Below are 14,694 nucleotides of genomic sequence, written 5' to 3'. Positions count from 1 at the left end.
CCCAAATAGCAGAGCAGGGTTAAAGGGCCGAATGGCCTACTCTTGCTGCTATTTCTTATGTTCCTAAGAGAACAGAAAATTAGAATGTGGCTCTTTGGGGTTATGTCAGGAAGCACTTCTGAATGAAAATCTGGAATTCTCCCCCCAAAAGGGTGGATGAGGAAAATGATCGTGGTGTTGTGGGTACAAGAGGAATGTGACTATACCCCGTGGGGGTGGCACAGTGGTGAGCACTGCTGCCGCAGAGCGCCAGGGACCCGGGTTCAATTCCCGGCTTGGGTCACTTTCTGTGTGGAGTTTGCACATTCTCCCCGTGTCTGCGTGGGTTTCCTCCGGTTTCCTCCCACACTCCAAAGATGTGCAGATTAGGTGGGTTGGCCATGTTAAATTGCCCCTTAGCATCAGGGGGACTGGCTAGGGTAAATACACAGGGTTATGGGGATAGGGCCTGGGTAGGGTTGTGGTTGGTACAGACTCAATGGGCTGAATGGCCTCCTTCTGCACTGAAGGGATTCTATGAAAGTCAATTGGGTCAATTTATGCCTTCAAAATAAAGTTTGAAAAGTTCTATTGGATAGAGTAGGAAGGAGCAGAGAGCAAAGACAGATAACTGGTACTGATTAACCGTGATCTAATTGAATGGCAGATATGTTAAAGATCTTCCTGATTTATCTTCTCTCCACTTCTGTAAACTTCGTGTAGACCCGTACGATGGGTCTTGGATTAGGCATAATGGCCGTTCAAGGAATTAATTTGCCCATAAACTTGAAGGGTGACCGGCGACCAGGGACAATTATCAACTGAGAAAAGCGCTTTGTGTAAAAAGAATAGCCATCGGATAATAAATCTCCATCTCGTTCAGGGAATTATTGAAGGGGAGAAGGGGTCAAAAGTTGGCCAAGTCCCTCGAGCATCTTGTTCACGAGGTTATTGTCACTGCCTGGGTCGGTGGTCCGTTATAAATCAGCAAAGCGTACAGAGGAAGAGTTGCTGTAATGAGATCAGTGCTGCTTGCCAAGAGGAAACTGCTCCAGACGTGGGGAGTCACAGGGGTGGGGGGTGCAGGCAGGCAGGCAGGGGGGGTGCTTTGGGGCAGAGGTCAGGAGGTCAACCACCTGAAACTCCACTCACGTCAGGTCCTGAACCAGGCTTGGAGTTGGAGGAGAGAGAGAGAGATTACACTTAGACTCCCAGTTTCTGTATCCCAGGGGGCAGCTTTTCAAACCTCTCCATTCTTCTTCACCTTCAGGATTCTCTTTGAAAGCTGTGGGCCAATCAGTTCCTGATATTAATCAATTCATTTCTGGTTCCGTGTCCCTATTGAAACGCTGACTGCAGGGTCGCCCTCTGCTCAGGATCATTGACAGCTCACAGGAGGATCATTCAACCCATCGGACAGGACTTTCCAGCCTCGCTTGCACCAAAACCAGAACGTTCCGCCCGCTCCGCTTCCCATGGTGGTCTGGACAGTAATATTCCAGCGATCGTGTCTGTTGCCAGATCTTAGACAGCAGCCCAATTAATTCCAGTCCCCTGCTCTTACAGGGGCAGCACGGTGGCACAGTAGTTACCACTGCTGCCTCACAGCGCCAGGGACCTGGGTTTAATTCCCAGCTTGGGTCGCTGTCTGTGTGGAGTTAGCACCTTCTCCCCATGTCCGCATGGGTTTCCTCCAGGTGCTCCGGTTTCCTTCCACAGTCCAACAGATGTGCTGGTCAGATGCACTGGCCATGCTGCATTACCCCTTAGTGTACCTGAACAGGCGGCAGAGTGTGGCAACTAGGGGATTTTCACAGTAACTTCATTGGGGCCTCAGCTATTTACCATTTATATAGATGATCTGGAGGAGGGAACCAAGATTGGTGGAACAGCAAATTGTGCGGAGGGTGTGGAAACTCTGCAGAGGGATCTAGATAGGCTGGGCGAATGGGTCAGGAACTGGCAAATGGAATTTAATGTTGGCAAGTGTGAAGTTGTCCACTTTGGTAGGAAGAATGGTAGGAAGGACTACTACTTACATGGCGAAAAACTGCAGCAGGCGACGGTGCAGAGGGACCTCGGGGTCCTTGTGCATGAGTCGCAAAAACCCAGTCTGCAGGTGCAGCAGGTGGTCAGGAAGGCAAATGGGATGCTGGCCTTCATAGCGAGGGGGATTGAATGTAAAAGTAGGGAGGTCTTGCTGCAACTGTATAGGGCGTTGGTGAGGACGCAGCTGGAGTACTGTGTGCAGTTTTGGTCGCCGCACTTACGCAAGGATACTTTGGGCTTGGAGGGAGTGCAGAGGAGGTTCACTAGGCTGATGCCGGAGTTGAGGGGGTTGAGCTATGAGGAGAGGCTGAATAAACTAGGCTTGTACTCATTAGAGTTTAGAAGAATGAGGGGAGCTCTCATTGAGACATATAAGATGATGAATGGGATGGATAGGATAGAGGTGGAGAGGCTCTTCCCGCTCAGAAAGGGCAGTAGGACTAGAGGGCACAGCCTCAAGATAAGGGGAGGGCAGTTTAGAACAGAGTTGAGGAGGAACTTCCTCACTCAAAGGGTGGTGAATCTCTGGAATTCTCTGCCCATCGAAGTGGTGGAGGCTGCCTCGCTAAATATATTTAAGACGCGGGTAGATAGGTTTTTGATAGGCAAGGGGATTAAGGGTTATGGGGAGAAGGCAGGAAAGTGGAACTGAGCCACGTCAGATCAGCCATGATCTTACTGAATGGCGGGGCAGGCTCGAAGGGCTAGATGGCCGACTCCTGCTCCTATTTCTTATGTTCTTATTGCAGTGTTAATGTAAGCCTTACTTGTGACTAATAACTAAAGTTTACTACACGTGACTGTCCCGGGGCGTGAATGATCTCCTTATGCAGCATCAGGTTGTGTGAAATATTTTCAACATTTCTATCATTTAACCCAGAACAAGGAGTGAATCCTTGAAATACAGCAAAGGTTTACCAGGCTGATTCCTGGTCTGTCATATGAGGAGAGACTAATTCGGTTAGGATTATATTCACTGGAATTTAGAAGAGTGAGATGGGATCTGATAAAAACTTATAAAATTCTAACAGGGTTAGACAGGGTAGATTCAGAAAGAATGTTCCCGATGGTGAGGGAGTCCAGAACTAGGGGTTATAGTTTGAGGATAAGGGGTAAACCTTTTAGGACTGAGGTGAGGAGAAATTTCTTTGTGGAATTCACTCCCACAGAATATAGCTGAGGCCAAAACGTTGTTTGATTTCAAGAAGAAATTAGTTATCGCTCTTGGGGCTAAAGGGATAAGGAGGGCAAGAGGGTATCAGGATACTGAATTCAATAATCAGCCATGATCAAGATGAATGATGGAGTAGGGTCAAAGGGCCAAATGGTCTCCTGCTTCTGGTTTCTATTTTAACCCTAGTTTAATGATTCAAAAGACTTGCATCTGTATAGCAATAACCTCAGAATATTCTAAAGCTCTTGTGTAGAATCGTAGAATCCTTACAGTGTTGAGGCCATTTGGCCCATCGTGTCTGCGCGAACAACATTCCCACCCAGGCCCTATCCCCATAATTCCATATATTTACTCTACTAATCCCCCTGACAGTAAAGGGCAATTTTATCCTGGCCAATCAACCTAACCTGCGCATCTTTGGACTATGGGAGGAGACTGGAGCACCTGGAGGAAACCCACGCAGACACAGGGAGAACATGCAACCTCCACACAGTCACCCAAGGCTGGAATCAAACCTAGATCCCTGGTGCTGTGAGGCAGCAGTGCTAACCACTAATGAAACACTTTCTGAAGTGAAGTCACTGTTACAATATAGCAAACGATGTGGAGATGCCGGCGTTGGACTGGGGTAAACACAGTAAGAAGTCTCACAACACGAGGTTAAAGTCCAACCAGTTTATTTGCTAGTAATCTCACAAGCTTTCGGAACACTGCTTCGACTGCGAACCAAGAAATTGGTTCGACTTAAACCTGTTGTCAGACATCTTACAATAAATGCTGGCTTAGCCAGCGAGGCCCATGTCCCATGAATGAACAAAAAAAGCAGTCAGCATACGCATGGGCAGATCCCAGAAACAGCAATGTGCCAGTGTCTAGATTGTCTGCTTTTTATGATGTTAGTGAGAGACACGTTTTGAGATAGACAGTTAACACCGTAATCACCATCCCGTCAAGGTCCCCTGCTGGTCCCATTGCTGTTATTTCCATCCCTTGCCCAAGTGTTGTAGCGCAAAGCCCTTCACTCCTCTCACCAGGGATTCAACGTCGATATCACACTATTCCAAGTGAATCCGTAACGAGTCCTTATGGGGTCTTTGTTCTTTCTCGAACTTTCTTCCGCTCCCCAGGAGATCTCGGCAGAAACCTGTCTGCTTAATTAACAGCAAGTTGTCTACTGTGTGCAACAGCACCCTCCAGTGACAAAGCAGCAAAAACTTTGCCTCAGTGCCGACAATCTGCCTCATCACTAAATCAGGGCCAGAACACACTCCAACACCGAGCGAGCCAGAAAACAGTTGCCTGCTCATTAGATCCGTGTCAACTTTGGCTCAGTTGACAACATCCCAGAAAGTCACAGGTTCGGGTTCCACGCTGGAGACTTTTTTTTATAGAATCCTTACAGCGCAGAAGGAAGCTGTTCGGCCCATCAAGTCTGCACCGAACACAATTCCATCCAGGTCCTATTCCTGTAACTCCACATATTTACCCTGCTAATCCCCCGAACACTAGGGTCAATTTAACATGGCCAATCAACCTGACCTGCATATCTTTGGACAGAGAGGAAATTGGAGTGCCCAGAGGAAACCCACAGGGAGAACATGCAAATTCCACAACGTCAGTGGCCTGAGGCCGAAATCAAACCCGGGTCCCTGGCACTGTGAGGCAACAGTGCGGACCACTGTGCCACCCATTTAGGGGTTTCTCCAAGTGCAGTACTGACAGAGAGCTGCACTGCCTGAGGAGCAGTCTTTCAGAAAACACATTAAAACAAGCCCCGCCCCCGACCTTTCAGTTGGATGTAAAAGACACAAGGCGCAATTTTGAAGGGGACGTGGGGGTGGGGAAGAGATCTTCCTGGTGTCCCGGCCAACATTTATCCCTCAACTAATAACACAAAGAAAGTTTTAAAGTTTATTTATTCGTCACAAATTGGCTTACACTAACACTGCAGCGAAGTTACCGTGAAAATCTCCCAGAAACAGATGGCCTGGTCATGATCAGATCGCAGTTTGTGGGATCTTGCTGTGCACGTATTGGTTGCTGTGTTTCTCTATCGTACAGCAGCAGTGAGGAGTCTGGGAAGTTAGTTGGCCAGAACTCAAGGGAAAGTTCCCGTTTTTTTTAAATCATCGTTTTACCCTGCTTTCGCATCTCCACATCATGTTTGTCATCGAAACAGCTTCACCCAGGAGAGCAGACAGTTTTAAAGTTTATTTCTTAGTGTCACAAGTAGGCTTACATTAACACTTAACTTACATTAATGAAGTTACTGTGAAAACCCCCAAGTCGCCACATTCCAGCCGTTATCTGTTCGGGACAGGCCTTCATTTAACATTTCATCCAAAAGATGGCACTTCTGATAGGTAGCACCCCACCCCACCCCACCCCACCCCACCACCTCCCCCCGTAATGCACTGGACCCTCAGCCTGGCTCACTTGCCCAGCTTCTTGCATGGGACTTGAACTCAACCTTCTGGCTCACCGACAAGAACGCTGTCTGCTCAACCAGGTCTGAACTCCCACCTACAACCGGTCCTCCTTGTCCTCACCCTTCCCCACCTGCAGAGGCTAACCCTACACATATACACCCTGACCCTTTCACCAAGAGCACGGAGGTACCCGACTGACCCAGTCATCCAGGAGGATTGCCAATTCTGGATGGTTATATCCCCCTGGAGATTCCATTATTTGATCTTCCAAGAAACAGAATTTGTTCAAGATCTCCCAAGAAGTCACGGACAAATCAGGACAACTCTGGAGAGTTGGAACTTGGCAGCCAGTTGTATAATGAATAGGAAAGCAGCGATTTACAAGATACCTGGGCTACGCTTGAAGTGGGGAGATCAAACACAAACTAGGGTTTATAGTCCCAGAATTTAGACAGCAATCAAATGCGTTTGAGGTACAATGGGATACAGATAGAAATAACACATTTCCACTGGATGGGGAGTTTAGAATCTTGTGTCAAAGGTTAATCATCAAAGGTAGACTTTTCAGAAGAGAAATTATGAAGCATCTTCATACAGGATGATGGAGGTTTTGAACTCACTTTTAAGTCCAAAGGTGTGCAGGCTAGACTGATTGACCATTCTAAATTGGCCCTTAGTATCCCAGGGTGCATAGGTTAGAGGGATTAGTGGGTGGATATGGGGATAGGGCCTGGGTGGGATTGTGGTTGGTGCAGACTCGAACAGCCTCTTTCTGCACTGTAGAGTTCTTTAAAAAAAACTTTAAATTTATTAAATCACAAGTAAGGCTTACATTAACACTGCAACGAAGTGACTGTGAAATTCCCCTAGTTGTCACATCCTGGCACCCGTTCGGGTCAATGCCCCCTAACCAGCACACCTTTCAGTCTGTGGGAGGAAACCGGAGCACCCTGAGGAAACCCACACAGACACGGGGAGAAGGTGCAAACTCCACACAGACAGTGACCCAAGCCAGGAATCAAACCCAGGTCCCTGGCGCTGTGAGGCAGTAGTGCTAACTACTGTACCACCCCCTATCGTAAACAGCATTTGATGCTGCATAATCTGTTAAGTTTAAATCTAAGATTGATAGTACCTTGGGTAACAAAAACCTAAGAGACACAAGGCAAAGCTGGGTCTACAAAGGTGGGGCACACATCAGTCACCATCTCATCAAATAGCAGAGCAGGCTCACAAGGTTAAATGGAACTCCCAAGATACAAGGTACTCGTCTAAAATAACATATAAACTCCAAGCAGGCGTTTATTTTAAAATGATTACTTTTTAAACTATAACTCGGGAGACACCCTATTCTTTCCCCCTTTGTCTCGCTGAAACCAGCAAGGGAAATATGCTGGGCCCCACATAGCTCAGCGCTGCCACCTTGTGGGAAGAATAAATCAAATCAAAAGGCTCAAAAAGTTTGAAGAGTCACTGGACAACACGAGGTGGGGAGAAAGAGGGCAGGGGGGCTTCTAAAGAGGACACAGGATTGTCAATAAACCCACCTGCAAGGACTACTGGATAGAAAACACAAGACGGCTCAAACCATCTTTCTAAATGAAGGAAATGTAATTCCTGCAGAAAAGCGCAATAAACACTTGAAAATATTGATAGCTAATCTTATTTAGAAACTTGATTAATACAAAAGGAAATTATAATGAATTGTATAAGAATCAGGGATTTATCACAAGTGGTACAGCTGGATTTGGCTATAGATTTGGAGGAGTGGGGGGCACAGTGTGTCATGGTATATGCACCGGACTGCTGAGATTATTATATGATGCCAGATGACCGTGGTGTCATTAGTCCACTCAATAGTAAACATCTGTATCTGCCCTTCCTTAAATGCAGCAAGTTATTAATTGGAACGCACTGCCTGAAAGGGTGCCGGAAGCAAAATCAGCAGTAATTTGGGAGAGATTTTGGGGGCAGGGGGAGAATTACAAGACAAGAGGAAGAACAAGGAATGTAATACCTCATGTAACACTTTCAGAGACATTACAATCGCAATAGGCCAAGAAGGCCACCCTGTGTTGCACACTTCTCCATTTGTGTGAGGAGCACAAATCCAACATCTGCAGTTGTGCTGGGGTTTAGAAATAATCCAGCTGACAGCCATGGCTCAGTGGGAATCGTTCTTGCCAGAGTCACAAGGTCCCGTTTTCAAGTCTCACTCCAGTGTGTAAATACACAAAAAGAAATCAAGGCTGAAACCCCAGTGTTGGACGCAAAGTCTTTCGGAGGCCCAATCTGCCTGCTCAGATCGATGTAAAAGATTACACGTCACTATTTCAAAGCGTAGGTGTCCCAGCCCATACTTATCCCTCAATCAACACCCCACACAAAAAAAAATTAACTAATCATAATCACATTGCTGACGTGCATGTTTACTATGCACACACTGGCTGCTGTTTTCTCTACATTAGAACAATGGCTACACCCTCAATGAAACATAATGAAGTATTTTTGATGTCTCAAAGTGTTTTATAAATGCAAGTCTTTTCCTGTTTGCAAATCAGACAGACTTGAATTTATGTAGCACCTTTCACTACCTCAGGATATCACACAGCCTAGGTGTAGTTGCTGCTTTAATATTGGATGGGAGTTTCAAACCAGTTCCAATTACAAAAGTTAATGTTTATTCATTTATTATTCACAAATAAGGCTTACATTAACACTGCAATGAAGTTACTGTGAAATTCCCCTAGTCACAACACTCTGGTTACAGTTCTCAATTCAGATGAATGCACCTAACCAGCATGTTTTGATTTGATGTGTTTTATTATTGTTATATGTATTAACATACAGTGAAGTGTTTCTTGAGTGCTTTACAGACAAAACATACCGTTCATAGAGAAGGAAACAAGAGAGTGTAGAATGTAGTGTTACAGTCAGAGCTAGGGTATAGAAAAAGATCAACTTAATGCAAGATAAGTCCATTCAAAAGTCTGACAGCAGCAGGGAAGAAGCTGTACTTGTGTCAGCTGGTACGTGACCTCAGGTTTTTGTGTCTTTTTACTGAAGGAAGAAGGTGGAAGAGAGAATGTCCGGGGTGCGTGGGGTCCTTAATTATGCTGGCTGCTTTGCCAAGGCAGCAGGAAGTGTAGACAGAGCCAATGGATGGGAGGCTGGTTTGTGTGATGGATTGGGCTACATTCACAATCTTCTGTGGTTCCTTGCAGTTTTGGTTAGAGCAGGAGCCATACCAAGCTGTGATACAACCAGAAAGAATGCTTTCTATGGTGCATCTGTAAAAGTTGGTGAGAGCCATAGCTAACATGCCAAATTTCCTTAGTCTTCTGAGAAAGTAGAGATATTGATGGGCTTTCTTAATATAGTGTTGGCATGGGGGAGGACCAGGACAGGTTGTTGCTGATCAGGTCACCTAAAAACTTGAAGATCTTGACCATTTCTACTTCACCCCCGTTGGCATAGACAGGGGCACGTTCTCCATTATGCTTCCTGAAGTCGATGACAGGCACGTCTTTCAGAATGGAGGAGGAAGCCGGTGCATCCACAGGAAACCCACACAGACACAAGGAGAATGTGCAAACTCCACAAAATGAGCCAAGCCGGGAATTGAACCCAGGTCCCTGGCACTGTGAAGCAGCAGTGTTGACCACTGTGCTACCGTGCCACCCCCTTACACTAAAACTTACACTATTGCAGCCTTAACACTTCAGTTGATTCAGTGTTACAGCATACATGAACATTCTGCAGCGTACAAATCTAACACTGACATTCCAGTGCAATACTGGGGGAATGCTGCACTGTTGAAGGTGTCATCTTTCAGATGAGGCATTAAAACCAAGGCTTTGTCTGCTTTCTCAGATCAATGCACCTAACCAGCACATTTTGATTTGATTTATTATTGTTACATGTATTAACATAGCATAAACAGGTGTCACCTGTAAAGACTCACATTCCAACCATTATTTTCTAAATTGAGTTTGTGTCTTTACATGCCCTGTTTGTGACCAGAACTCCCACTTACCTTTTGAAGGAGCAGCACTTCAAAAGCTAGTGGCTTTTGCTGCCAAATAACTGGTGTTGTGAAACTTCTTACTGCGTTTACCCCAGTCCAACGCTGGCATCTCCACATCATGACTTCTCAGGTGGACACAGAATCCATGATACTATTTTAAAGAAGAGTGGGGGAATGCTCTTTAGGCTGCCAGCTAATATTTATCCTTCAAATCAACATCACAAATAGATCTTCTGGTCATTGTCACATCGTGGTCCGTGGGATCTCGTGCACATAAATTGGCCATCATGGTTCTCACATTACTTCAGAAGTACAACACTGGCTGAAAAAAAAGTTGTGTGAAAAAACACCTCGAAGTTGCGAAAGGTACGAGACAAAAACCAATTTCTTTCTCTTTGTCACCTGGACAATCAGATGCTCTTTCCTAGGGTAGAAAAATCAAGCATCAGGGGGCACAGCTTAAGGTGCATGGGGAAAGATTTAGCGATGTAGAAGGCAAGTTTGTTTTTTTTTGAAGAGGAAGGTGAATATCTAGAATGCGTTGCCCAGGGAGCTGGTGGAACAGATACGATAGTGGCATTCAAGGGGCACCGAGACAAATACATGAATAGGATGGGAATGGGACTCTAAGTGCATCATGATGGGCGCAGGCTTGGAGGGCTGAAGAGCCTGTTACCATGCTGTACTGTTCTTTGTCAATGCTACTTTATACAAGAGATCAGGAACAAACGCAACATCTCCAGTCTCCCTCCAGTGAATGACATAATAGCACAGTGGTTAGCACTACTGCTTCACAGGGTGGGTTCAATTCCCAGCTTGGATAACTGTCTGTGCGGAGTTTGCACGTTATCCCTGTCTCTGGGTGCTGTGTTCCTCCGGCATTCTGGGAAATGTGCTGGTTAGGTGCATTGACCCAATTGGGTGATGGACCATGGCAACTAGAGGAATTTCACAGTAACTTCATTACCTTACTTGTGACTAATAATCTTAAAGCTCGGGACACCAAAGGACTTTGTTTTTTTTTTAGAAAAAAACTTTCCGGGTGGAATTCTCCAGCCGCACTGTCTAAAAGCTGGAAATTCCTGCCCGACTGTCAGTGGGATTTCACATTGTCTTCAACCCGCCTGCTAAAAGTCTAGTGGTGGGCGAGATGGGAGAATTCCAACCCACATCCAAAAATCAAGAAAATGGACAAAATCTGCTTCTGGCTCCTCTGTTCCCTTAACTCCCAACACTTCAGTCATTGGTAAACACCTCACACCCACCACATTGGTGAATACCTGGCTACTTCTGTCTGTGAACACTGGTGTGGGCAGCCAAGTCTTCAGACAAAGTAATGCCTGGCAAACATCAGCATCGGGAAGTGTGGTTTGGAATTCCATGCCAATTTAAATACAGCAACAAGCTGACTAGAACTTTCACAAACAAGTTGGGGTGAGTCAAGTGTTAGATTTTAAATCCGAGTGAGATATTTCTTTACTAAGAGTATTAAAGTGAATACAAGAGCAGGTATACAGAGTTAGGTGACACATTAGCCATAATCCTATTGAAAATCAAAATGAACTGCAGCAGTTCAAGAGCAGTTAGGGATGGGCAATTAGTGCTGGCCTTGACAGCAATACATTCATTCTGTATCGTGTACGATTAGCAAAACAGACTCACGGGGCTAAATGGCCTCCTCCTGTGGCATGTTCATTATGCAAAAGAAAGTTGCTCTTATTATGAAGTCTAATTCACACCAGCTGCTCTACACATTCATATGCTGTGGAAAAGTATCTTCGCGAAATGAGGCCAGATTTGAATTGAGTATTCTCTCCATCTGCCTGCAAGGAGATTAAAACACAAGTGGAAACGATAGTTCAGAACAGGAAATACTGTTGCCCCACCTCTGGGATTATGCTATCAAAGAGAAGGTTGGTATGCTCCTAAAATCTAAACTGAGTGTTTATCAGTGATGAGTCTACAACAGACAGACATTCAGCCAAACAGATGTGTTGGTGATGTCACATGGAAACCTCTAACCCCACCCCATCAGCATGTCTTTCAATGCCTTTCTCCTTCACTTGCTTGTAGATATCTTTAAGCAGCAGCTCTATGACAAGCTTAAATATTCCACCTGGTACAGAGTCTCTAGCTAAAGAGGTTTCTCCCAAATTACTTACAGGGTTATGACTCCTTAACTTTGGGTACCATACCCTTCAGAGTGCTGGCAACTATAGACTGCCATTGGATAGGTCTGTGATTAAAGTGCGGCAGTGGTTTGCCGTTGCTTTCTGCAATGTGTCTGAGCAGTAAACTCTCCCACTCTTACCACCCACCATCAGGCAGAATGGAAGGATTTATAGGCTGATAATCAATCTTTTTGGCCTGGTTATGAACAGTCCTCCCATAACCAGCACGCCCTGATGTGGACCAGGAACCTGGAGCTTCTGGCCCAGGGGTAAGGACACTAACCCATTTGCAACAGACCTCCCCCTTGAGGACTATTTTGTAGTCACAGCTCTTACTTTTAAACTTTCCCCATAAGTGGAAACATCATCTTCATTAAAAACAGAAAATGCCAGAACATTGTCACAGGCAACAAGAGAGCCTGAGAGCAAGGCGTGAAATTGAAATGACAAGCAACAGGAAGGTCAGTTTGTGCTTGTCAAGACTTGCAAAGCTGAGATGCCCAACGTAAACTGAAAGAACAGCACCTCATCTTGCAATACAGCATTTTACAAGTGTTCTGAACTTAACATGGAGTTCAACAACTTCAGACCATGAGCTCTGTCCTCCATTTTGATATGCTTTCCAAAACCCCTCCCCACACAGTGGTAAGCACTGCCGCCTCAACACCAGGGGCCCAGCTTGGATCACTGTCTGGGCAGAGTCTGCACGTTCTCCCCTTGTCTGCATGGGTTTCCTCTGGGTGCTCCTGTTTCCTCCCACTGTCTGAAAGACGCACTACTTAGGTGCACTGGCTATGCTAAATTCTCCCAGTGTATCTGAGCAGGCACCAGAGTGTGGTGACTAGGGGAATTTCACAGTAACTTCATTGCAGTGTTAATGTAAGCCTACAAGTGACACTAATAAATAAACTGGACACACAGGCTAACTTATTTCTTCTGTTTTGCTTTCAGAGAGAACTGACTCTAGCTCTGTATAAAATGACCTTTATGCCATTATTAACACGTGCATTATATCTTTGTCAAATCAGTCCTCTGCTATCCCTGACCTCCTTTTTCTCCACCACCTTCTCTTCAACAGTATAAAACCCAAACACATTTCTGTCTCTGCTTCAGTTCTGAAGCAGTCGTAGACTCAATGTTAACTCACCCCACAAATTCCACCAGCCGAGTTTTCTGGCATTTTGCCTTTTTTCCAGAATTCGAACATCTGCAGCATTTTGCTTATATTTTAACGTCTTCTCTATGCCTGCTCTATTAGGACAGCCCTTAGGCTTTTCTAGAAAAAAAAGCATCGCCCTGGCTTGTCTAATGGCTGATGAATATCAGCACTGATGTTATTTGGAATTTTTTTGCAGCACCTTCTCCAGTGCTATAATTTTCAAGGTTGGATCCAAAGCAATTTGGAATGAAGTGCATAGCAAGTATTTTCACAAGTGATTTAGACAAAACAATATCCCACATTGGAGATAGCAATTGTGGTAGAGTCACAGCAGATTTTAAAAAACAGACTGGCTTAATGTGGACCATCTCTGAACGATGGGAAATGAAAAGATCAGCCTCAATTTAAAGCAGAATCTTTGGACCCAACTGAACTCAACTTGGTAAGAAATGCATTTTATTTCATAATACATCACTATTAGAAAACTTTGAAAAGCTTGAACCAGATATCCAGCATGCTATCCCAATTGGACATGGCAGAGTAGACTCCAAGATGGGGCAGCACGGTGGTGAGCACTGTTGCCTCACAGCACCAGGGGCCTGGGCTCAATGCCAAGCTTGGAAGACTGGGTTTCCTCCCATGGTCCAAATAAAACGTGTGGATTAGGTTGACTGGCATGCTAAGTCGTCCCTAGTTGTCAGGGGGATTAGCAGGCTAAATATGTGGGGTTACAGGGATAAGGCCTTGGCAAGATTGTGGTCAGTGCAGACTTAATGGGCTGCATGTGGGGTTACAGGAATAGGGCATGGATGGGATGTAGTTGGTGCAGACCTGATGGGCTGAATGGCCTCCTTCTGTACTGTGGGATTCTGTGGCCGTCAGGATTGAACAGTCCTCAGGAAACAGTCATCCCAGTAGCAATGTGGTGTCACCAGAACATCTATTGGAGAGACATCAACTCATTTACAATGCATGTCAAATATAATTTCAGCATATTTGGACCTTAGCCCAACACTGGATTAGTAAGGCTGGGGAATCTCAACAAGAAATTTTAATATTGTGTAATGCTGTTAACTCAATCTGCTTTCACCACAAGACCTGAAATCTATGTTGCTAATACTCTCCCTCCAGACAACACAAGCCAAATCTGCATCAGAAATTTCAGACATGAACATCTTGGTGCCAGCCTGGTCCAGGATTCTGAAATTAGAACAATTTGTGATGTAATCATGTTGATCTATTTTCCACGAGTGAATCATAGGATCCTACAGTGCAGGAGGCTGCTATTCAGCCCATTGAGTCTGCACCAACCACAATCCCCCCCAAGCCCCATCCCCATAACCCCATGCATTTACCATAGCTAGTTTCCCCTGACACTAAAGGGCAATTTAGAATGGCCAATTCACCTAACTGCACATCCTTGGACAGTGGGAGGAAGCTGGAGCACCCGGAGGAAACTCTCAGACATGGGAGAATGTTCAAACTCCATACAGTGACCCAAGCTGAAAAAAAAAAATCGAACCCAGGTCCCTGGGACTGAGAGACAGCAATGCTAACCACTGTGCCCCCTAATGAAGCTATTGTGAAAATCCTCTAGTTGCCACACTCCGGCACCTGTACCTGTAATGCAGCAGTCTATTCACAACATTGCTTTTAAAAAAAAAAGCAACCTAGATTGGAAGGAAATAAAACAGACCCGGAAACCG

This window comes from Carcharhinus amblyrhynchos, chromosome 22 (genome assembly GCF_965287045.1).
Source record: "Carcharhinus amblyrhynchos chromosome 22, sCarAmb.v2.hapA, whole genome shotgun sequence".
In the NCBI taxonomy this organism is placed as follows: Eukaryota; Metazoa; Chordata; class Chondrichthyes; order Carcharhiniformes; family Carcharhinidae; genus Carcharhinus; species Carcharhinus amblyrhynchos.
Note: the sequence above shows the minus strand (reverse complement) of the source record.